We start from the raw sequence: 27,039 nt of genomic DNA, 5'->3' as shown, positions 1-27,039 counted from the left end.
TGATGCCCCAGGCACATCAGCAACTGGTGTGGAGTGTGACCATGCATCCTGATCCACCACAAGCGGAGGTTCCAACACCAAATGGACCCTCAGTGCTGGTGTCACGGACAGAAGAACGTCCACATCAGAATCACTCACCGTTGACGAATGGACATGACGCGCATCCAACTGAACATCGTTGTCAGAGTGATCATCCGAGCTAGACTGATTGCCAGCCCTGGACACGATGGTCTGGAGCACAAGTGGATTCTCGCGGCCTACCACCTCACGACCCCACTTGTGCTTGGTTGCTGATGTAATAGCAACCCCGTGTCAGGAATGACATCACCATCCTCTGGCTCCATTGCGTCTTCATCTGTAATGTGGAAAAAACAAACATGAGTACACATGTCAGATGCACATAACCCACACACACATAGACATCACATCGACAGCCAACACATGAAGCAGACATGTCACACACACATGAAATTCTGGCATGCATCCAGTGGCATTGATATGCAAACTCATCCCAAAAGCAGAAATGGATGTGTGTAAATAGCGAAGCCTATACATGTACTGAATGTAGTATATCACCTCCATCACACACCACCTCTGTCAGGCACATGTCACAGGCAGAAATGACAGATGGCAACAAAGAGATGGCACATACCATAAGCATGTCTGAACTGCCAAACGGCCACAGCTGCAAGTGAATCCAAACACACCATGACACACGTAATATGCATGTACACATGCATCACTTAATCATCATCACCAATATTGCTTCATCCATCTGCAGCTCGGCCCGTACCGGGCGTTATGGGCCATGTAGACATAGTGATTGTACCGAGCAAAGCGAGGACCTGCAACCAGGCATGAGGGACCATAACGCACAGTACGGTCCGAGCTGCCGGCCATGAAGCCTCCAGAACACCCCTTAGGGCCTGATTGAGCACATTGTGCTATGAATGTGCCCTAAACCATAATTCAGTGTGTCAAATCATCACGGCGAGGCCCCACCAGATTAGCTAAGTGTGCCTGGGCATACACATACTGCACAACAGTGCACCTTCAGAATTGTGCCAGTTGAACATAACGGGCGCAATGCTGAAATCTCACCAGCATTAATGTTAATCAAATACATATTAGTCAGTCAGCAAAAAAGCTGCAGAGGACATATGTGTAAATGAACACTTTCACACACACATAAGTGAGTAGCCGCAATGTTGCACTACACAACGTTGAAGCTGCTTGCATATGTACATGTGAAAGTGTTCAAAAACACCTGTGTCCATAGACACCTGTATTGTGATCATGAACAGCATCCTATACAGCAAAGCAAGCTGCTATAATGCTGCTTGCTTTGATGTATGTGAAAGTGTATACATACACACGTGCAGGCAGCTCCACAGTCATTACAACCCGATTGGCAGGCTACAGTCAATCTGCGGCCTATACCAGTTAGTATAGGCCGCAGATTGACCTATCAACTTTGCTAAACACCCACTAGGGTGTTCCAATACTGAGTACATGTGTCACGGGATGCACCTGTGCCCGTGCCTTTCATGACAGTGAAGTGATGACAATCTGACCATACATGCCAGGTCACTTTGACATTGCAGCATCGAGTAGGCATGTAGAACGGTGTAACATGGCTCAGAAGTGGGTTGGTGCAGTGCAGAACATGTGTACATTACCAACTATCTACATCAACAAGTACATTATGATGTCAATCAATAAACAAGAAGGCAGTGTAAGGGCAAGGTCAGGCATCACGTGCAATGTACACGCAATGGGTTGAATGGCTACAGGCAACCCCAATCCTCCCCCCCTTAGTGAAAATGCAGGGAGGCATTGCATGGCAGTGAAAGGTTGGTTAGCTATGTTTGAATACAATCATGGGCTCCAGGATATCACAGGGAATCAGTTGATCCCCTGGTTATTCTCTAGGCTGCCCCCTGTTGCATCTGATGTGGTAATGGAGTTGGGGAGGTGGATAGGATGGATTATGAATGTGTGAAACTAGCTTTGACAGCTAGATTTGGGAAGACCCCTTCCCTACCTTAAGAGGTTTAGGACCCTCAAAAAGCATGATAGTACCCCTTGGGCTACTTGGGTGAATGAGTGTTTGAAAAAGTTAGAGGGATGGATTAAGGGTTACAGAGTGAACACTTATGAAGGAATGAGAAATCTTGTCATGTTGGAGTCTATCTATGATGCCTGCTCTCCTGAGCTCAGAAAGTACTTGGCTGATTCAAAAGAACTAGATTCCAAGAAGCTAGCTAAGGCTGCTGACTTGTGGGTTGCCAACAGGGCTACTCACAAGGACTCAGGGGGCACTCAGAAAAAGGATGTGGGAAAGAGACAACAAAGAGAATTCAAATAATTCCAATTCCAAAGAGGGCCACAAACAAAATTCTAAGGGTAAGACACAAGGGAACCTGAATCGGGCTAGTGTACCTTCTGGTCCCAGACTGGAAGGAGGTCAGAGCAAACCACCATTCATAAAGACATTTGGAAAATGTTATGTGTGTGGTTCAACTGACCGTGTGAAAGGGGATCCCAGATTTAAGGGTAAACCTTCAGGGATCCACACGGTCTCCTTAGCCTTCACTCCAGATGAGGATTTACCAATGACCAGTGGAAACTTTCAACTACTAGCTGAAGACCCCATCCGAGCCTCAGCTAGTGTATCTTTAGTATCCTTGGGGTTGTGGGAACAACAGAATTTAGTTGTGTATAATTCTTTCCCAATTAATACTAAAGAGTATTATAAGGACAGTGTCCTAATGAATGGTCGGGAGACCCCTGCCATTAGGGACACTGGGTCCAGCATACCTGTGGTGGATGAATCTTTTTTCAAGGTAGAGGATGTTGCTAGGGCACCCAAATGCCTCACCAAGTTAGCTGGAGGGCCTGTGCAGGTGCTTCCCCAGCTTCCAGCTCTCATCCAGTGCAATGACATGACTGTCAGAATACCTGTTAGTATCCAATCTAAAGTACCTGGAAGGGTGTTGTTGGTAAATGATCTTAAAGATCTTGGAGTATTATCAAGTACTCCCAGACTTCCTAGTACGAGATTACAGGAGCTCACCAGACCTGCAAGGGAGAGGACCTTGAGAGCCTCTCCTGAGGAAATGATAGAAAAAGAAATCACTCCTAACCAGGAGATCTCCTAGGTTGTCCAAAATCACGCCTGTGATACCTCCTCCAGCTGAGGCTGAGAGGGAGGTACCACCCTGTGTGGTTGAACTAGAGCCTGAGGATTCAGATCTAGTAGAAGGCCAGGATCTTATTGGAGATCTGGACCCTTTGGACCATCCTGAGCTGCAGTCTTTACTGGCAGAAGGTGGCCCCAACAGGGCAGACTTCAGTAGGGGACAAAGAGAATGTCCAACTCTGGAAGGTCTTCGCCACCAGACAGCTTCTTAGCTTGAAGGGCAAGAGACTGGGAAGTATAGGTTACACTGGGAAGATGGCCTCTTCTATAGTGAACCGACTGAGTCCACCCCTGGAGAGTACAAAAGACTTGTAGTACCCGAAGAGAACAGACTCCAATTCTTGCAACTAGCCCACGAGATACATTTGGCTGGTCACTTAAGTTTCAAGAAGACCAAGGAAAGGCTCTCTCTCTACTTTTATTGGCCTAAAATGGGGTCTGAGGTAGATAAGTATTGCAAGAGTTGCCACACCTGCCAAAACTTCTGGTAAGAGTGGTTCCAAGAATGTGACACCTTTAGTGCCTCTCCCTGTGGTGGGAGTACCATTTGAGATGGTGGGAATCGACATTGTCGGTCCTCTTGACCCTCCAACCTCTTCAGGCAACAGGTTTATACTTGTTGTAGTAGACCATGCTACTAGGTACCCTGAAGCAATTCCTATGAGGACTGTTACAGCTCAGGCTGTGGCTAAGGGCCTCCTTGGTATTTTTACCAGGGTTGGGTTTCCTAAGGAGGTAATATCCGACAGGGGGTAAAATTTTATGCCCCACTACATGAAGGCCATGTGGAAAAACTGTGGAGTTACCTACAGATTCTCAACAGCATACCACCCTCAGACAAATGGATTGGTAGAAAGGTTCAACAGAACCATGAAGAGCATGATAGGAGCTTTAGAAGGCCCCCTTAAGAAAAAGTGGGATCTTCTACTGCCATGCCTTCTCTTTGCATATAGAAAAGTCCCTCACGAGGGAGTGGGTTACAGTCCCTTTTGAACTTCTCTATGCCCATCGGGTCAGGGGTCCATTGGTCCTGATCAGAGAGGGGTTGGAGAGTGCTCCTTTCCCCAAGCCAGTCAGAGTGACTGACTATGTGATAGGACTCCGGAGGAGAATGTCACACATGATGGCTGAGGCAAGTGATAACTTGAAAGCAGGTCAGGCTCTGGTTAAGCATTGGCATGACCAGAAGGTCAACATGGTAGAGTTTGCTCAAGATTAGCTAGTTCTTGTTATGGTGCCAACAAGGCAGAGGGCCTTGCTGGACAAGTGGATAGGACCCTTCAAGATTGTGGGAAAACTTGGAGAGGTGAACTATCTGGTGGATTTAGGCAATCCTAAGGAGGCTCCCAGAGTCTTCCACACCAACCGTCTAAAAGCTTATGTCTCGAGACCAGAACTGGGAGCTTTGCTTCCAGCTTCAGTTCAAGAGGAGGAGGAGAGTGAACCTCTGCCTGACCTCCTCAGAGGCAAGCCTTTAGATGAGCAAATAGAAGGAGTCAATATATCTTCTAACCTGACGTCTGAACGACAGGAGGAGTGCAAAGTTTTGTTAAATCAATTTGCCCCCTTGTTTTCACTTTCACCAGGCTTGACCCCTTCGGCCAGCATGACATAAACACTAGTGACTGTTTACCTGTCAAAAGCAGGGGTTACAGAATGTCAGAAAATGTCAGAACCCACATCAAAGGAGGGGTCAACAAGATGCTTGATCTCGGGTTAATAGAACCCTCTACTAGTCCATGGTCTAGCCAGTTGTGTTAGTACCAAAGGCAGGATCCAAGGAGTCGAGATTCTGTGTGGACTATAGAGCTCTAAATGCAGTCACTAAGACTGATTCCCATCCTTTGCCAAGGACAGATGAGCTGGTGGATAGACCTGGTTCATCCAAGTTCCTCAGCACATTTGATGTCACGTCAGGCTATTGGCAAATAGCCCTGACAGACCATGCCAAGGAGTAAACTGCATTCTCCACCCCAGTTGGCTTATACCAGTTTAAGGTTATGCCTTTTGGCTTAAAGAATGCACCTGCTACATCCCAAAGGATGGTTAACCAGGTTCTGAATGGGATGGAGGACTTCCACATGGCATACTTGGATGACATTGCAGTGTTTAGCCCTACTTGGAAAGAACATGTTGACCACCTAGGATATGTTTTGCAGGCTCTTGAGCAGGCCCAGCTGACTATAAAGGCAAGCAAATGTCAAATTGGTCAGAGTAAAGTGGTCTACCTTGGTCAATAGGTAGGAGGTGGTGAAATAAGGCCTTTGCTCATGAAAATAGAAGCTGTGCAAAATTGGACAACACCTACTACTCAAACCCAGGTGAGAGCCTTCTTAGGTCTCACTGGGTATTACAGGAATTTCATTGAGAACTATGGAATCATAGCTTCTCCACTGAATGTGATCTCCTCTCCTAGGTTCCCTAAAAAGGTCAAATGGAATGAGGAGTGCAATCAGGCCTTTGAAAGCCTAAAAAGAGCCCTTTGTCAAGCTCCAGTTCTAAGAGCTCCTGACTACCACCAACACTTCATTGTGCAAACAGATGCTTCCAATATAGATACAGGTGCAGTTCTTAGTCAACTGGATGAGAAAGGTAGGCAACACCCCATTTGCATCATCAGTAAGAAACTGAAGGAACCGGAGACAAGGTGGGCAACTATTGAGAGAGAATGTTTTGCCATTGTGTGGTCTCTGAAGAAGTTTAGGCCATACGTGTATGGTTCAACTTTCACCATTCAGACTGACCACCAACCCTTGAGATGGTTGATGCAAATGAAAGGGGACAACCCAAAACTATTAAGATGGTCAATCTGCTTACAAGGGTTTGATTTTACCATTGAGCAAAGGTCAGGATGTCACCCCCAAAATGCTGATGGTCTCTCTAGGATGTTTTTAACTGACTAGAGGTAAGAGACTCATCCAGAGTGTGGATTAGATCCTCCTGTCCCTTAGTCTGGGGGGGCGGTGTGACACGAGTGTTAGGGCAAATTCTCTTCTAAGGCTAATTTCCCTTACCTATAGAGTCCCCCAGCTGCTTTGCTGGATTTGAAGGGTTTACTTTTCTCTCCTACTAAGAGTGAGACTTTTTTTCCCACTCTTAGACAGTTTTCTTGTGTGCTTATGGTCTTTCTCACCCTCACAGGAATCATCTTTTTAACATGTGTGGTACACAGCACCCTCTGTGCCGTACCACACGGGTGTCGTAGTGACCCCCAAACATAGACTCCATACCCTGGGACTGACTACTGTCTCCCAGGGCGTGTAAAGTCCTCATTGACTTTACTAGTCAATACTTATGAACTAAACCAGTGCAACCTATCTTACTATGGAAATACTGGAAAGGGTTAATAGTTTTCCCTAACGTTCATTTTCGAGGGGGTACCATACAGTCCCTCTCTCAAAAGTTTCTGGCTGGTGGCAGTGGTTACTACCGTAAATATTCGACCGTGAATATTTCCCTATGGGATTTTCCCATTGTTCGAGGCTACCACTTTTAATGACAGCCTCTAACATACCGCCAGTTTTTTTTTAATATTAACTTTACTCCAGTAGGTTTTTATTGCCAAAACTTTAATAATATTTCTTGCTTGTGTCTTTCTCTATAATCCTAACTCAGGTCGGGGATCCTCTGTTCGTCCTTTTGGCGGGCTTCTGCACAGAAGCCCTCCTCTCTGCGCCACTGAGTCTGGGGTAGACAGGATGTTTGGGAGGGGGAATAGGCACCCTGGACAGGGTTGCCTACGCAACCCAAGTCGCACTCTGCCCTGATAGGCTGGGGTTTCTCCCACCAGGAGAGCCACCCCACTGTGTGAGTGACAGCTAGGCTGTCTGAATGGGGGTCTTGCTGCATAGAAGCAGGGTTCTGAGGACTGGAGGACAAGACGTCACCACTGGAACTAAGAAACCGAAGAGGAGAGAAGCTGAAGACATCTGCAACGACTGAACCATCGGTGAAGCTCTGCTGCAGATCCTCACCACTTTTCTCCAACGACTTGAGAAGATCTTCCTCTGCAAGAGTCTTCTTCCCTTGAGCTGGTGGGGCCAACCAGTTTGCCAATTGCCTTCCAGGACCTGCCTTGGTCGAATCACCAGTGCCCTGCACTCGGAGACCCGATAGCCAGGCACCCGTCCACCACGACCCCGATTTAAAGGAGCGTACCTTTTATTCGTTTTGGCAGCACCGCGGCTGGTTTCATCCCTGGGCAGCGCAGTAACTCGACCCTTCCTCCGCGACGAGAGCCTCTCTTCCTCTGCTGGATCTCCCGAACTGCAGGAACTGCCAGAAACTACTGCCACTGCAGGAGCCTCTTCCACTTTTAAGGCACATTGTTCCGCCAGGGCTCCCGTTTTGTTGGGTATCGCTAAAGGTGTTTTAAACCCTTTACTTACCTACTGGTTTGGCCGCCCCTATCATCTAATATTGTCTTTCACCTTCTGCAACCGCCTTTTCGAATCGTTAAATAAAGACTTGACTGCAGCTACTAGAACAGTTTGATCCTGGCACATTGCCTGGTACCATTGACTCTGGCACAGGCCTATTGACTCTGGCTCAATCTGTTACAACTGCCTTCTCTAGATTACTTCTCACCTAGAAATGTGTTGGTGCACCTAACTCTTATGACCACCTTTTTCCTTCCCCTTTTTAAACTTGTGAAGTGCCATTTTGCTCGGTTTTCACCTCAGTATTGCATATGCGAAAGTACTGCCTTGCCTAACTTGTTCACAATCTACTTGGGAAGTGTTGCTGGTGTGTTAAAGAGTCTAAACCTGTCTAACTTGTCCTTTCCCTCCCTTTTCAGAAATTGTTAGAGTGCCATTTCTGCTTGGTTTTCACTCCGTCGTTTTGCTCAGTTTTCACTCTTGCTCAAACTTGTCTACAATTTAAATAGGGAGTTGTGTATACTTTTCTTGACTGATTTAACTTGCTTTTATAATAGTGATTTGTGTGTGAACATCAGAGTGTGTAAAATAAATATATATATTCTTTTTGATACAAAGCTTTGGTCAGTGTTTCCTTGTTCCATAGTGTTGTAGTCCTAATGTGTAAACCCTGAATACTGCTCATCTCCCTCTTCAGATAAGTCTGACTGCTTAGCCACAGCTACCAACTAAATCTTTGTGGTACGACTGATACCAAAGGGGATTTTCTTGCATATACCTGTAGCCTTAATCTTCTGTATTGCTCCCCAAGAGAACTGCACAGGATTCTGCCTAACAGACGCATGGACTATGGCCCGCCTTTTTGTATATAGTTATTTATTAGGTAGGTTATGGACCTGGATTTACTTTATTTTTTGACCCATGGTGGAATGCTTTGCTTTTTTTGGAACTTTGGATTTTGTTTTATGGGCGGACACTTTTGAGCCATTTTACCCTGGATTTTATTGATTTCAACATTCATTTTTTTTCCTTATTTGTGGACATCCAGACTTGTATTTATTATTTGTTTTCTTGTGTGATTTCGTTTCATTCATTCATTCATTTTTGTATTTAATATATTTTTTTTTCTACTTTATTTGTGTGGTGTTTTCTCATTGTTTTCGTGCATGTCACAATGTGGTTTTTCTCAGTCATGTGTTGGCATTTTGGGGCTCTGACGGACATGTATTCATGGGCATACTGGTTATTTGGTATCTATCATGACATGGGGAATTCAATGTGTAGTGGATGGAATGCTTGGTTGGGTGTTTGGACTGGGGTGACATGGGGTGGGACTTGGGTGGCCATAAGGGTCATGGGTCTGGATTGTGATGATGTGTTGGGTGGGGGACATGAGTCGGGGCCTGCTGGCAGGTGCCCTCACTGGAGTTGAGGTGGGGGACATGAGTCGGGGCCTGGTGGCAGGTGCCCTCACTGGGGGTGGGGTGGTGGGACATGTGTCGGGGCCCTTCTGGCAGATACCCTCACTGGGGGTGGGGTGGGGGACATGAGTCGGGGCCTGCTGGCAGGTGCCCTCACTGTGGGTGGGGTGGGGAGACATGTGTTGGGGCCTGCTGGCAGGTGCCCTCACTGGGGGCAGGATGGGGGCCATGAGCCGGGGCCTGCTGGCAGGTGTCCTCACTGGGGGTGGGGTGGTGGGACATGTGTCGGGGCCTGCTGGCAGGTGTCCTCACTGGGGGTGGGGGACATGAGTCGGGGCCTGCTGGAAGGTGCCCTGACTGGGGGTGGGGTGGGGGACATGAGTCGGGGCCTGCTGGCAGGTGCCCCCACTGGGGGTGGGGTGGGGGGACATGTGTCGGCGCCTGCTGGCAGGTGCCCTCACTGGGGGTGGGGCGGGGGGACATGTGTCGGTGCCTACTGGCAGGTGCCCTCCCTGGGGGTGGGGTGGGGTGGGGGACATGAGTCGGGGCCTGCTGGCAGGTGCCCCCACTGGGGGTGGGGTGGGGGACATGTGTCAGGGCCTGCTGGCAGGAGCCCTCACTGGGGTGGGGTGGGGGACATGAGTCAGGCTTGCTGGCAGGTGCCCTCACTGGGGGTGTGGTGGGGGGACATTTGTAGGGGCTCCCAAGTGGATGGTGCCATGTGGCCTGCCTACGGGGCATGGTCAGGGGTGATGGGCTGCCTGTGGGTCATGGTCTGGGGTGATGGGCTGCCTGCGGGGCATGCCCAGGGGTATAGGGTGGTCCCCTGTGGTGTGGGCTGCCTGCGGGGCATGGGGAGGGGGTAGAAGGGCACTCCCGGGAGGGCCCACACTGCCAAATCGCATGTGAAACTCCCTGCGAACCCACAGAATACGCGTACCCCGCTCGCGCCAGGTCAATAGCTTGTAAAACTCCCAGTCCACCCCATGAATACGCATACCCCACTTGCACCAGGCCAATCTCGTGTGAAACTCCCAGCGCACCCCCGGAATACGCGTACCAGCTCGCGCCAGGCCAATCACGCTTGAAACTCCCCACGCACCGCCGGAATATGTGTACCCCGCTCGCGCCAGGGCAATCGCATGTAAAACTCCACGCGCACCCCGGAATACGCGTACCCCGCTCGCGCCAGGCCAATAGCGTGTGAAACTCCACGCGCACCCCTGGAATATGCGTACCCCGCTCGCGCCAGGCCAATCTCGTGTAAAACTCCCCACGCACCCCAGGAATACATTTACCCCGCTCGCGCCAGGCCAATCGTGTGTGAAACTCCATGCGCACCCCCAGAATACACGTACTCTGCTTGCGCCAGGCTAATCGCGTGTGAAACTCCATGTGAACACCCGGAATATGCGTACCCCACTTGCGCCAGGCCAATCGCGTGTAATACTCCACACGCACCCCCAGTATACTCACAGGCAGCACATCCACCCTCCCCATGCCCCGCAGGCAGCCCATCCACCCTGATCATGACCCACAGGCAGCCCATCCACCCTCCCCATGCCCCGCAGGCAGCCCATCCACCCTGACCATGACCCGCAGGCAGCCCATCACCCCAGACCATGACCCGCAGGCAGCCCATCCACCCTGACAATGCCCGCAGGCAGCCCATCCAACCTCCCCATGCCACGCAGGCAGCCCATCCACCCTCCCCATTCCCCGCAGGCAGCACATCACCCCAGACCATGACCCGCAGGCAGCCCACACCACAGTGGGGACATTTTCCATGCAGTTTGCCTGGCACAGGCGGAGTACGCGTATTCAAAGAGGTGCGCGAGTTGATTTCCACATGTTTTGGCTGCCACAAGCAGGGTACGCGTATCAGAGGGGATGCGCGGGGAGATTTTATGGCATTTTGGCTCCCACGAGTGGGATACCCATATTCAAGGGGGTGCGCAAGTACATTTTCACACGTTATGGCTGCCGTGAGCGGGGTACGCGTAATTTTTCACGCGATTACAGTGTAGCGGGCCTGTAAACTGGTCCAGGGTTAGCGTGGCGTTTTGCACCATATTGGGGATTTTTATGGCTTTTCCTTGCGCAAGGGGCGTTCTTAGGGGCATAACTGGCGCTGCGGTATGTTCACTGCGCCACGGCTCAAAATGGCTTGGGAAATCCATGAATACGCAGTGCGCCATAATGCTGTTTAGCGCACATGGCTGGCGAACGCTCCCTCTCTGCGCCAGCCGTTTGCGCTGCTTCTGCGCCGAATTCTATGAATTACCCTCAAAGTGCGATGTGAGGTCAGTAAATTGTAATTTTGACATTTAGCTGTTTTATTGGAACTGTAGTGTATTTGTGAATGCTAAAACACTGTTTTTAAGTTGTCCATATCATTGTAGAGGGCAAGTAGTTTTCACGCATTTTCGTGGTGTTTTCCAGGGTCACAATATATCTAGAGGTCCTGAGGAAGGCAGACACATTCCTTCATTACCGAAACATCAAGATAGCAGAGAGGGATGTGAGATCCTCCTTGCAAGCAATGAACAGAAGAGAAGAACACACCAATATAGCTTTGTAGATGTAGACACTATTTTTGTAAATGGAATAAAAATACGTGTGCACATGGGGGGATTTTTATATAAGCAATGATTCTATGCTAATTTGTATTGAACCAATAAATGTTCAAATTAATTTGAAAAAACTAAATATTGAATCTGGTGTAATTGATACGGAGTATGAGGCATTTAAATAAATATATGCCGCAGGGCAAAAGGTTGCCAGTAAAGTATCTATGCTAAATGTTGGGCATAAAGACTATGCCAAAAAGGGGGGGAAATCAATAAATGAGATAGATTGGTTAAAAACAAAGTGTTCCATAAACGTGTATGTTTCATTTTGACGAATAAAGTAATGTGTTGGGCACACTTCTGTGAAAAAAATGTGTAAATGAACCTACTATACCCAATTTATTGGGGGTTTCCCTTCTGTAACGGCCCTCCGAAAATGCATGTAACTGCTAACTCCTGAATACCTCCCGTTCCACAATGCATACTACAAATGAAGCCATTGAAGGAGTTTCTAACCAGCAGATTGTCCCAAACAGCTGGTTTCTATGATGACACACACTGGCACGCAGGCTCAAATGGTGGACATCCACTCAACACATCAGCAATCTGCTACAGGAACCACAACACAACAAGACTCTGGTCATGGATGCCTCCCTGGACGGTTGGGGAGCACATGCCGACCAACTTCCTGTGCAACCCTACATATCGACGTCCTGGACTTGAGATAGGTCGGCGGGCACTCCGATTATCCCTACTGGTGTTGAAGAGGACAGCGGTAAGAGTTCTCACCGAAAATACAACAACGTATTACATATGGAAGCAAGGATGAACAAGGTTCAAGATTCTGTCCCAGGAGACATTGGGTGATCAACAACCACATATCGCTGCAAGTTTACCACCTCCCAGGGATCCAAAACTTGATGGGAGATGGGCTCAGGAGAGCAGCCATTCAATGCTGTGAATGTGAACTACAAGATGCGCAACTCCTGAAAGTGTTTGCGCAGTGGTCCCAACCACAGCTGGATTTATTCAAGACCAGACACACCAAAAAGTGTCACCTCCTTGCATGCTGCAGGTGTCCCCAAGAAGGGTCAATGGGGGACGTTTTCTCCATATCGTGGAACGGCCTGTTCGCCTATGCGTTTCCCCCTATCACAGTGATCCGCAAAGTAGTACAGGTGAGTCCCTGGTTGCCTTATTCTAATAGGGCCAGCGTGGCCCCAAAAGCTGTGGTACTCAGACCTAATCCAGATGTCAAAAGACCAACCAATTCTGCTTCAAATAACCCACGACCGGTGTCACAAGATGATGGAAGGATTCTGCACCACGACCCAAAATCGCTGAAATTGTCAGCATGGCTCCTGACTTCTTAGAGTTTGGGCACCTAGAGATGCCAGAATACTGTAAGAAAGTGCTGCAGGCAGTGAGGTTGGTATCGACCAATCGTTCCTACAAATTCAAATGGAAATAGTTCTGTGCGTGGTGTGTGTAGCAAGACTGACAACCACTGCAAATATGCCCAGACCAAATCCTTCCATATCTCCTGTCCTGCTCAGAGTGGTCTATCCCATTCCTCAATTAGGATACACATGGCTGCGATATCCAGGTGCAACAGGGGGAGGAACGCCACTCCATTATTCAGTGACAGGCTGATTAAGCATTTATGAGAGGTATGTTTTGCTTGTTCCCGCGAGCCATAAAGGATGCTCATGAAGGCACCCTTCGAATCCTTGGTGACAGTGCATATCAAATACATGTAATGGAAAGTGGCCTTTTTGGTGGCAGGCACATCTTCAAGTAGAGGGTCAGAGATACAAGCACTAGCAGTTAACAAACCATATTTACATTTTGGAAGGGATGGGGTGGTGCTGTTCACAAGGGGTCCATATAAATATTTCCTCTAGTCTCCCTGGTGTTTGTTAGGCTTAAAACAAACCCCCACTTCATCCCTGAAGTCCGAACAGACTTCCAAATGAATTCTACCATCAGACTACCGACTTTCTTCCAAAACACCAAGTCACCTGCAGAGATTGCCCTGCACTCCCTACATGTGAAGAGGGCAATAAAATATTATTCTGACAGAACAAAAGCCTTCAGAGACTCTACTCAATAAAGAGAAATCTATTTCCAAACAAGGATTATCGAGGTGGATCTCATCCGCAATTTCCCTCTATTATCATAAGGCAAATAGTCAATTAATGGCCAAAGTCTGAGGCCATTCCACTAGGGCTACAGCAGCGTCAGCGGCACTGTGGGCAGGAATCTTGCTGATGGACATATGTCAGGATGCCACCTGGGTGGTGCCCTACACATTCATCAAGCACTACTGTCTGGAAGGACAACACGCTGCAGACACGGGAATGGGAAGAGCCATCCTGCAGCACCTGTTCCGTTAAGGTAGGCCTATATCCTTTTCACCGCCAATATGTTCAAAAGTACTGCTGTGTATTCTATTCAACGCATGTGAATCTATGAAGGATCCAATGCTGGAGAAGAAGTACATTTCATTCCTGTAACTCCAGTGCTCCTGCATTGTTATCTTTCACAATCAACACAATGCTGATGGACACCCACATACCAAACCCTACTCCCTTCCTACCTGCACTGTGCCACGAACCTGCGCTGCAGCCCACGACCACTATACTGACGCTTAGAGCAGTCATCCAGCCTCAACCCACAGACCCCCAAGAATGTATTACAACCCCTACCCTGCTACACTCAGCAAAGGCAACAAGCACTCGCTGCCTACAACGAAATAAGCTGCAGTCTCCTCAGCTGGCAAAAGCATCTTACCACCACTTAGCCCAGGCTCACGCTAAGACACACCAAACACCCATATAAACCCACAACGGTCATGCCAACTGGGTGCACTTAGCAGACTTGTATCGCCCATCCACATCCGGCCTTACACCGCCAGACTACCCTGCAGTCACCACCAGACTCCCTGTAGCACATCTCCAAGCACCGGCCTCCAATTACTACCCAGCCAGTCTATTGCCAACCTCACTTCACGATCCAGGGGAAGACAGCCTCATCTCCCTAGACTTACTCTTAAGCACCCACCTCACTGCCTATATTTCAGCCAAGTCGCAGCTGCAACCAGGCACAGATAACCTTAGACCTACTCAACCCCAGGCCAACCCCATGCTACTAGCACCACCATTGACAGGCCACCCTGTTTACATCACTTGCAAAGCACCCACCAGTGTGTTGTGCACAGATCCAGTCTGCCTTTGCCACCCCAGAACCCGTACTCAGGCACAAGTCACCACCACAGCACCCCCCCCCCCCACCCCCAGCACACTTGCACGTAACTCCTTCCTGAGGCACCGTTCCCAAGCCCACAGCCTAACACAAAAGCCCAAGCTCCCCTGTTCCCTGCCAACCACCATATCTGAAACAGAGCAGAGTAGTCCCCTACTACAGTCCTCACTTGTCTGCACCATGACCAATGCTGGATCCATCGCTGCCCACCCTCTCGACATCCACAATCTAATAATTACCAACAATATAGACATCCTGGCTATCACCAAAATATTGCTTAACCCATCTGCAGGTCCAGCCTCATCCATTGCAGTTCCCAATGGCTATGCCATACTCAGAGAAGATATGACCATCAGTAAGGGAGGTAGTATCACCTTCATCTATAAGGACTCAATCCTACTTCGAAAGATCCAAGCCTCTCCTATCCCACACTGCGAATACATTGCCACTAAACACAGCTGCTCACCCAACTGTTCCATCTCACTCCACCTGCTCTACCACACCACAGGCCCCCTGCCACATTCAAAAATGACCTGATTCTGCTAAGCTCAAACCATCTACTCAGTTTATCATTTTAGGAGAGCTCAACCTGGGCTTCAATGACCTTGATGCCTTTTCCCTGGCTAAAGCTACATCCATGCTCGGCTCCACCCAAAGGATCCTCAACCGTACACACTCATATTGCTGCATTCAAGACTGGCTGCTGGGAAACAATTGCAGGATATCTGTGGCTTCTAATGTATCCTGCCCTTGGGCCGACCACCATTGTGTAACCTTCACCACCCGATGCCTAAAGAATGCTCTAGAATCCCCACTCTCCTACCCCAGCTCGCAGCACCCACAATCTAACCAGTGACCGCCTTCTCCTGATGCTCAAAAACCAGCTACCCATTCACCCCGATATTAGCTCCCTAGTTGGACAGTACAACTCCTTACTAGCTAAAGCAATTGACTCCCTGGCCCTCCTCAAGCCATGCAAAGCAATGAACACCAAGCATAGAAATTCCTGGTTCACCCCTCAGCTCCATGCCTTACATGCTGAAAAACGAGGTGCAGAAGCTGCCTGCCAGAAGACCCCTTCCTCCCCAACACTGCACAGACTGGTCCTTGAAATACAAACAAGCCATCCTTGCGACCAAAGCAGCCTCCTACAAGACTAGGATAGTGGAAGCCTCCTCTAGTTCACGAGACCTGTTTACCATCCTCCGAGAACTAGAATCTCCAACCTCACCCCTATCGATTGTCACTAAATACAACATCTGGTGTAGCAACATCCAAGATGCCCTCTCCAGCAAAATCTCAAAACTACGTTGTAAAATCAATGCTAAATCAGACACGATCGCCGACAGCCTGCCACACAACCCCCAACACCTTCTCTACCCACACACATCTCTTTCACTTCAAGTCCATCTTGGAGCCCAACCTGGCTACTATAATGAAAGGACTCAAATCTTCCTGATGCAAAGGCGATATTTGTCCTGCCACCTTAGTCAAAAATGCATAGATCCTCTAGTACCACTCATCACTGCCATAGTCAATGCCTCATTTGCTGCAAGCACTGTACCCTCCTCCCTCAAAGAGTTCTGGATTACCCCCTGCTAAAAAACAAGCTTTCTTGATCATACCATCCACACAAACTGCGGGCCCATCACCACTGTGCCATTCCTCCTGAAAATCCTCGATAGAGCTGCCTACACTCAAATCCAGAATTTCTGGATGCACATCTCATCCCTAGCCGCTGCAAATCAGGCTTCCGCCCCAGACACAGAACAATAATAGCCCTCCTTGACCTGAAGAATCAACTTCACAACGCAAACGATGCATGAAAGCCCTCCCTTCTTTTACTACTTGACCTCTCAGCAGCATTCGATCTTGTGCACCACAAAACCCTTTGCCACCATTTGACCTCAGTAGCATGCTTCTCCCATGAAGCTACCAGCTGGGTCTCCTCCTTCCTTGACAACAGAACATCCAGAGTCTTTGCAGGTAAGGCCACTCCCCCCAACCACTAACATGTTTGGAGTCCCACAAGGTTTCTGTGTCTTCCCTACCCTCTACAAAATCTATACAAAACCACTTTTTGACCACTTCGACTCACTGGGTATTGCCTACATCAACTATGCAGATGACACTCAAATTCTCATTCCCCTAACAGGTGTCCATGTCCAGGAGTGCACCAATGTGAACACTGTGTACAAAATAATTCAAACTTGAATGGCTGAGCATAGTCTATGCCTGAACGACGAGAAGACGAAGCTCCTTCTTGTTGGCCCCCCAGCACGTCTTGCAAACCTTGACCCTGTGTACCACTTCTTCAGTATATATATGGCCATAGGATTCCTGTCTCGACTTCAGTAAAAACACTGGCCATTTATCTGGATGCCTCGTTCAATATGACCCACCAAATTAACAACATTAACACCACAATGGCCTACACCACGAAACTCATACGGGCAAGCAAAGCTTTCCTCTTCAATACCAACCGCCTCATGGTGGCCCATGCCCTGGTGGGGTCCAAGTTGGACTACTGTAATGCCTTACTCTGTGGCACCTCGGAAGAGAACTTGAACAGTCTCCAAGTTCTCCAAAACAATGCTCTGAGAGGAGCATTGGACCTGAGTAAGTTAGGCCACATCTCAGAAGCCAAGAAATCAGTCCACTGGCTCCCGGTCTGAGAAAGAATCAAGTATAAAACCCTCTCCATTGCCAGTTGTTGCCTGGCCAACACAGCCCCCTCCTACCGAGCACAGAGGATCAAAAAACATACATATGCTAGACCACACAGGTCCTCCTACAGTCACTGCCTCATCATCCCGAGATTCAGATGGAAAAGAGCTAGGGGATCCAGCTTCCAGGTGGTGGCAGCTAACCTCTGGAACAAGTTACCACTTCATCTTCGAGCTGAGCCCTCCTACCAGCTGTTCAGGAAATGGTTAAAGACACACCTCTTTAACACTAGACATTTATATGCCTACTCTCATATCATGTCTGTAACCAGCACCTAGATGCCCAAGGGCTTTGCACGCTTCTATAAATGGAAAATTAAATAGATAAACCTGCACCCTCTGTCTTCTCCATTGGTTCAAGACCTATTTTCAGGTATTGATTAAGGTCAGCACTGTTAGAATCCTAACATGGCCTCCAGGGGAGGGGCTTACTACTCGACGTCCCATTGACTGGGAACAAAAGTACCCATAAATGAGGAGGATTGACTACAAAACCCACTTGTTTTTTCCTTTAAATAAAAGTAGGACGTGTGTAAATGAGGATTCCCAGCCTAACAATGCAGAATGTTCTAAGCATGTGAATCTATGAAAGATACCAAAGCTGGAGAACTGTAGTTATAGGAGAATAAGTGAGTTGCATGCCTTGCCGGTGGAAGACCTATTCCTCACCATACAGGTTTTCATATTGAAGATTCACTTCTTTCACAGAAAATGCTTGCTTTAAGCGTGTTTTATCGCTGCTCTTCTGATCAGCACTCTCTTCAGCAATGCCTATATACACACATTGCCCTGTTGCAACTACATTCCATCTCCCCCCTCTCCCATTGGGTTTCTATTTGTCTGTTGGTATTATTTATTTATTCATGTATGCGCCACACCCTGTAGGCATCAGGGCACAGAGAAAGGTCTCGGGGGCACATAGTAATGTGTTGGGACAATTTAACCGTATGGGAAGAGAATAGTTTTCATTTTTTTTAAAAAGGAGGATAGATTTCTTGCACCGCGTACGTCTGTGGGCAGTTTGTTTCATGCAATAGTCGCTTTCTTTCCCCTTGACTCTATGAGATTTGGGGTATTGCCGATGCATAGTATCTTTTGATCTAGTATTCCGGATTGATGTTTGAATGCTGATGCTCGTTTTAAGGTAACTGGGCTTGTCACCGAACAAACATTTATGTGTCAAGATGTTGGTTTTAAACACTATTCTTGTTTCCACAGGAAGCCAGTGGAGATCTCTCCTATGCTGTGAGATATGCTCATGTTTTGACACAGTTTTCACTAATCTCACAGCATCGTTTTGTAGAATCTGTTTACTTTTAATACAGCCGTTACTTGCTCTGCCAAGTAGTGCATTACAGTAGTCTAGTCTCGATAGGAATAATGCCCTTACTAATGTAGCACAGTTTTCTGCAAAGACGAAAGGTTTTATCAGGCATATTAGCCTGAGGTAGTGGTGCACATTTTTAGTCACACTAGCAACCTGGGCATCTGCCTTGAGTGATGCCTCAATAGTAAACCCCAATGTTTTAACTTTAATGACTACTTCAATTTCGTGACGGTCAATTATATAGTTTTTCATAGGCTGTTCCTAATTTTTCTCTTATTTTGTCAGAGCCAAAGATCAGAAGTTCCGTCTTCTGACCGCTCGAACAGAGACCGTTGTCCATCATCCAGATAAGAATGTTTTCATAAGCGGACGTAATCATCTCTGTGTCTTTTTCGCAGTTTCGGCTAAATCTAAAAAAGAGCTGGGTATCGTCAGCGTAATTAGCAAAATATAGACTGCAAAATATAGACCCATGCTCACACAGGGATCTACAAAAAACATTAAACAATGCGGGAGACAAGCAGGCTCCCTGTGGTACTCCACATGTAGTCTGTTCTGAGCCAGGGGATACATTTTGCCAGGTAATTTTAGACTTCCTGTTACTTAGAAGTGATTCGAACCATTTTACTGAGTCAGAAGAACAGTTTCCATTTCCCTGTATACACTTTAAAAGTTTTGTGTGATCTACAAGATCAAATGTTGCCGAAAGTTCTAAAAGCATCAACAAACCAGCTTTGCCGTCATCTACTACCCCCAGGATTTCCGACTGAAGCTCTATCATAGCGGTTTAAAACCAGACTGCTGTCGATGTAAAATGTTAGATTTCTCAACATGTTGTTGGAACTGACTGGCTGCAATCTGGTCAACTGTCTTCAATAAGAATTGTGTATTAGTGATAGGCCTGTAGTTGGAGAATGCTGTTTTTCAGCAGCGGTGTGACTGTGACGCTTTTCAGCAAGTCTGGTACGTTATTGTGTAAAAAAGAAGCATTTATAAAAACGAGTTAAAAATGGTGCAAAGATCTCCAAGTGTTGTAAAACAATCTTAGAAGGTAAAATGTCGGTTTGACAGGAGGTAAGAAGCATCTTTTTCAAGATTTTAACCAAGGAATCGATAGTAATTAATTCAAAAGAAAAAATAGGATTGGTAAAAATGTTAGGTTGAGTAGGGTTTTGAGCCTCACAAATGTTATATGTCTTTCTTCTGTTAGCGATAGAAGATTCTGCTATGTGTACTTTATCTGCGAAGGCTTTTTGTACCGCTTCACAGTCTGCATTGTTTGGATTGAATAATTGCGTTTGAGCTTGTGGTTTTTCTAAAGATTTAACAATCTCAAACAATGTTTTGGTATCATTAGTTGAGCTAGAAATGTGGGCGTCATAAAAGCCTTTTTTATCTTGAAGCATTTGTAGTCTTTATTTTTTTTCTAGGACTTTCCATTTTTCTTTGTCTACCAACGATTGAGTTTTGATCCATACCCGTTCCGCTATTCTCTTTTCTTGTTTCAGGGAGGTACGTTGTGTATGCCATTTTTGATTGTTTTATTCTGGTTTTCTTTTCTTTTAGCAGTGCTACTTGATCTATTAGTTTGCGTAGATTTTTGTTATATTTTGAAACTAATACGCTAGGTGTATCTCGGTCTGACGTAGAGGTCATTAGCTCCTGGATGAGTGTCTGTATTTTCTAAGGTGAGAGTTTCTTGAAGTTTCTACTCTTAACTGGCTGTATTTTGTAAAGTTTCTGAGGTTCCTTTACAGGAAGCGTTAATTCGAACGTTACTGTATGGTGGTCTGACCAGATACAAGGGTTTATAGGGTTTATACTGACATGTTTTGCCCTCAAATTTTTGACTGCAATCCAGCCAAGCACATTTCCTTGGATGTGAGTGGGTTCTTCAATCAGAATAGTAAAGTTGCAGCTGTGCGGTAATTGTCCTAGCTCTGTGGCTTCAGAATCTTTGGGGTTACCAAGCCATTTGTTGAAGTCACCTAATATGACAGAGTGACTATTAGGGGTATAAAGTTTAGACAGGATGCCTAACATTTCGTCCAGGAACAAGGGTAGTTCAGCTGGAGGATGATAGACCAAAATGAAATGAATGCAGTTTTTGGGCGAGATATTGACTTCTAACAGCATAATTTCACACCCAGAACATGTTATTGGTGTTTGAAAGAAATGTATTTCTTGCTTAGCAATTCTCACCACTCGCCCTCCTCCACCCTTTTCTCTATGCTGAGCATAGAAATGATAGTGTTCTGTGGTAGCTAAGTCGATATTTGGGCCACTTGAGTCCCTGAGCCATGTCTCGGTGATGCACATTACATAAATGTTCTCATCCCGGATGTAATCTGCTACACAGATGGCGTGTCTCTCAAGCGATCTAGTGTTTAGCAAACATATCTTAAGACTTTGTTTGCCCTTGATTTGGGCTTGACGTATAGTGACGGATCCAACATGTTAATCAATTGGGCACACAAAAAAGTGACTGAGAGGACGAACAGTCAATGGGCTCCCAGGTGGGGCTTAAGTAAAATCTATGTTACAAACGCAACAAGAAACCCTTTTCAGGCAGCTCTGCCTGGAGCAGTCACTCACTGTAATGAATAGACGGTAGTAGTATGGATATAAATCCTGCAGTTCAGCTTGCAGCGAGGGTAGTGGCGTATAGCGTGTCCCAGCGCGGACTAGTGCAGACTGGAACCTCCTAGATGCGCCGGCGCTGACGTGCCTGTCGGGAAATAAAGTAGGATCTCAAGGACTACAAAACCGCTGGGTTCCGATCTGACAACAGCGCGAGAATATTGCACATCAAGCAGCATTTCAGGTACAAATCAGATATAAATGCTAGCATTTTAACTAGCCTTGTCTGTTGGTATCCTACTCCCTTTTCCTCTTACCCTGGCTCATGATTTCTTCCACAGACTGCTGCCTGGTTTGTTCTACGTCGGGCCCAATGTGCCACCTGTTCAGACAAATTGTGCTGCCGTAAAACGACTCAGGTGGTGATGGGTGCAATATAAATGCTTTTTACTATAACATAATATATTAAGAGGAACATAGAATTGCCTTTTTTTTCTTCAACCAACCAACACCACACGCTGAAAGAAGCCTGCAAGCGTTTACTGTTCGCGCAGCAGACCTGTTTTAGAGTGACGGAACCAAAGAAATCTGACGGCATTCACTTCTTCGTATCTTTTGGCATCATCAGGGACGTCATTTAGGGGTTGCCGGAGGTCGCAACTGTGACCTCTGAGTCTCCCTTGTCACCTCTGTGGTCTTCCCTGCGACCACTAAATAAAAAGGCAAACAAAAAAAAAATCTTTTTTTTTAATTCTTTTTTGAAAAATGTTTTTATGCAAGCTCCTGTGCTGTGGCCAGCACCATGTGGCTCTTTAGTTCTGGAGTGGCTGGATTTCTTGTTCATGCCCGTTAAAAAAAGAAGAAAAATAAGAACAGGAGTGCCACAAGTCTAACACTTTCAGCACTGACCCTAAATAAGAAAGAATAGGAATACCAAATAATTTGTCTTTCTGGAATTATATACAATAATTGCTAGACTCATTAAAGGTTTATTTCAGGCACACTTCAGGGGGTGAGTCACTGATTTAGTCTGTTCTTAAACACCTCAACCCAGCCTTTGATAAATGAGTACCAACACAGTGAAATGGCGTGTATATTTTTTCTATATAAAGCGCTTAAGCGTAAGTGCTATATAATAACACATCCTTATCATTTGGTCATGGACGTCTGCTTGCATTCACAGTAATTTGATAATATGAGCCTATACACACCGATCTTAAAGATACATATGGTGATCCATTCTTGTATTTAATGTACATCACATCATAGTGATATCGTAACCATATTTTTCGTAGTGTACAATGCTGTGTGATGCCACTTCCTGTTTTGTCAACGGGTGAAAGGTCGTGTTCCATCGCTTTCTGCGATATCACTTTGGGGTGGGGTCAAATGACATCACTTCCTGTGATGTCATCAGGGGGTCAAAGGTTGTGTGATGTCACTTCCGCTACCCCAGGCATTTTGGTGAAATGACGTCCCTGGGCATCATTAGAAAAGGCAACCTCATTAGCAAAGCAGGCACGGCTAAAAGGGCTGTAGATGATATATATGAATTATTGCAACTACCAAACAGTTGCCAAACGCACCCAGAGTACATACATTCCACAAGAGCAGGCCTGACTTTTCTAGCGAATGTCCCACTCAACTCCATGTGTAAAGCTGCAACATCGAATTCAGTGCATCATGCATGCGCGAGGGGTCACCAGAGGCAGTTACTTTCCATTTGTTTCCTCAGGTCGCTGAGGCGTCTTTAACCCTCGGCGAACCTGGGGATTCCTTGACATATTTCGAGGTTTATAAAAGATGGCTTGAAAAGTACACAATTCAAGCCATCTTTTATAAACCCCGAAATGTTTAAAAAGATGGCCTGAAAACTACGCAAACAGTAAGGTATGCACACAAATATATATACATGTTATATATCGGTGTGCGTACCTTACTATGGTTTGTGTACTTTGCAAGCCATCTTTTATAAACATTGAAATATGTTACATAGTTCTGTGTTTAGAAAAGATGGCTTACATAGTACACAATGAGGAGATAGGGGGGTGGGAGGCACTACTGAATTAGGCAAATATGAGTTCAATAAGAAGATAATCCTCGTAAGTAGGGTAGTGTATTAGTATGTCTCATCAGGTAGAGTAAGATACATTTCAGGTGCGGCTGGGAAAATCTCGAGGCCACTCGAGATCAAAATACATAGGTACAAAAAACACACACCCTGGACGTTGCCGACCAGGAGCCCAAAGCTGCACCCCTTGCGGGATAATATCCCAGGTCAAATATCTCAACTAGAACAGAAGTTAGATAGCTCCAATGAGTCACATATCCATAACAGTTGAGGCTGTAAATTTGTAAGTTAGATGGCGAGCAGCATACAACTGTGCTCAATAGTTTAACACAATACGTAATCATTAAAGTGTGTATTTCAATATTTCTGTCTGCCTGCTGGAGTAAGACAAGGAAAAGGACCAAACTGACTCAAAACAGGTTAAAACAGAAAGTAAACAGGTTTTATATAAACAAAAGTCTCTGTTGCACTGTTAGTTTCCACAGTGCACCATAAAGGGTGTCGTAAAATACAGTAATTCAAAATACAACAATGGTACGGTTTGAGCTATAACAAATTCGGGTAAACCAAAAAGAAGGTGAATCGAATGAGTATGACAAGTTGTGTCCCAATTACATCATTGGTGATAACATGTACAGTTTCCAACATAAATCCTTTTGAAATTTTCAACATAAAAAAGCACTCCTAGTTGGTATGAGGTGCCAAAGCGTTTCGGATTCCATTAATCCATCTTCAGGGTCGGATGTGCTCATATTTCATAATGTATTCAAGTAGAATCTCTTTCGTTGGGTCCTAAGAATAATTCAAATGAACTCGTCAAGGGATATAGTGTATTGTGTTTCAAAGTAACTAATAGGCTTAGTAAATATACTGACCTAGTGAGTCGAGGGAACTGGACTCAAAAAGTGTTGTCGGGTCTGGAGAGAGTCGCCTCCAATCTAGATCGTTGGTAAATGGTGGCGGGATTCAGGTCTCATGCAGGTATCTGCAAGTAAAAGGGAAAAGCCCCCATCAGATGTGATGGCAGATTCATACTAAAGCAATTTAGAAGTCGCACTGACAGACTGTTCTGCCGTGCGAAAACATCGCCCTCGTGTACTAGCGTGATGACCTAGTTCGAGTGTGTATAGTAATAGGAGTGAGAATCTCTCCGTAGGGAGTATCGTATTGGTTTGAAATTCAATTGTACTTACTGGATCTCTGCAGGGAGGATAACCCGAGCGGCACTTAAGCCGCCATGTTGGTGTGGGCAGTAAGCCGTACAGAGCCGTATTGCGAGCGGCGCTGCAATAGTGTCAATCAGGAGAAGAATCAAATTGTACTTGCGCATCTATATGCGTAGGTAAAAACGTCTGCAAGGGCAGAAAATAGGGTCATCATTAATCTGAGTAGTGGGGCGCAGGAGGGGGGGGCGTCACAGTTCCAGTCACAACCATAGTAAGGTACGCTTACAAATATATGACATTTATACATGTTTGTGTGCATACCTTACGATTTGCGTACTTTTTAGGCCACGCCGCTCCCACAAACCACGCCCCAAAATGAGCCCCCCCCTCGATTTCTTACCCCACTTAAAGCCCTGAGTGCATGCATACACAAAGCATTACTTCATAGACACAAAGACAAATGCAGAATCCCAAGTTGGACAGGCAGTTCCAGGAATAACATTTTCCTGGTGCCTAAATCCCATCCTTTTCCATAAGATCAAAGCCCACTGCTCACTAGTCTAAGAAAACTATGTGAATCTTAAATGGATTCCATACTGTAAAAGGAACATCTTTCTTGCCAGTGTGTTTCTGTAGACACATCTGTTTTTGGCACATTCACCCATCCAAGATGTGAAAGGGAAAAACTGAAAACGTGAAAAATGAATATTTAAAATATATGCAGATAAAGGTTTCCAATGTTTACGGTGTGAACTGCTTACAAAATTGAAGTGCATGGGGGGTAAAATATTTTAAGCATAGGATATTTTTTAAGTGTTTCTTTTATAGAAGTTTTACAAAAATGTATATGAGATACAACATATTGTTTTACACCAGAAAAGCAGGTGAAACAATCTAATGAGGGTGTCAAAATCAGGAGCATTGTGGGTAGCAACAGAATGTCATACACAGTTCATATTACAGGAATGCCCCTAACCGCACCAGCAAAAGCACACAAATAAATTGTAATACTAGCCACTAGATGGCGGACTACGCACAGCATCTGAATCTAAAACAGAACAGTCTGCAGAAGTACGATTACTGGTAAATATGGTTTTTCGTAAAGACAGGTGGTCATTCTGGGCCACATACGCACTGGCAACAACCCTGGGGTAATTTCGGACAACCCCAAAAGTGTGATGAAAATTGAAATGTGTTCCTTTTTGGATCAGGCAAGAGAATTAACACATACACAATCTGGCATCCGTCTAGGCATGTTTGCCAATGGCATCATTATATGAGCCCTTGGGATACTTGTACTGGGCGGCGTCTATAAAGCACCCGTCAAATGTAAACTGGCTATTCTCCCACTTAAAATGACGAGTGGGAAATGGACCAATGAAGGAGTAAATGCTATGCGCTTTGCTGGTGCAGGTCAAGGGAGGTGGAAACCTTGCGCCATTGTGTTTTTAGTATGTCTGTTATATAGTCACATCACGAGGACCACTCTGAGGCTCATTTCATGAGATTTTGGCTTCCGACTGTGCCGCGCGGTTACTTAATGCTTCTGAAAGACATACCATGTTATGCTATGGCAAAGTGTCTTAAATGCACTGGTTGTGATGATGGGATGAGCTGAGCAGAGAGGGTGCCGTCAGACAGGTGGGACACGTTTGCAACTTCGGGATGTTGCGCTGGACTCAAAGTATTTTTAACATTTAAGCTGGAAGTAGGACAGACTTGCCTGCTGGGCTTAGAGACCCAAGCTACTCCTCACTGATGAGGCCCATCAAGGCTGAAACATGTCTGGGGATGCTTGTGGTCTTGTGCAGAAGGGATGTGACCAAGCAGTTCGGGCTGGACTGCCCCTTTAGAGGTGGGACCAAGCCTGATTTGCATATGGTCTTTCCCCTTTTTGCAATGGCAGCGAATAACTATGGTCTGGAGGGTTGCCCAGAGCATTCTAAACCTTCCAGTCATCTGCTCTTTTGGTTTCATAAGTCACCTTGAGTTGGATTGACATGCCCAGATGTGGGTCTCATGCCTGCTGGGCCAAGAGACCCCAGCTACTTCTCACCGATGAAGCCCAACAAGGCCAAAACATGTCTGGGGATGCTTGTGGTCTCATGGAGAAGGGATGTGGACAAGCAGTTCAGGCTGGACTGTATATTTTGAGGTGGGACCAAGCCTGATTTGCATATGGGCTTTCCATTTTTGTAATGGCTTGGCAGGCAAAGAACAATGGTCTGGAGGGTTGCCCGAACCAATGCCAGAGTTTAAGATTAATTCTAAACTTTCCAGCCATCACCTCTTTTGTTTTGCTTAGTCACCCGGAGTGGGACGGATATGTCCAG

This window comes from Ambystoma mexicanum, chromosome 8, assembly GCF_040938575.1.
Source record: "Ambystoma mexicanum isolate Mex_15411 chromosome 8, UKY_AmexF1_1, whole genome shotgun sequence".
In the NCBI taxonomy this organism is placed as follows: domain Eukaryota; kingdom Metazoa; phylum Chordata; class Amphibia; order Caudata; family Ambystomatidae; genus Ambystoma; species Ambystoma mexicanum.
The sequence above is the reverse complement of the archived record's forward strand: the minus strand, read 5'-3'. Positions refer to the sequence as shown.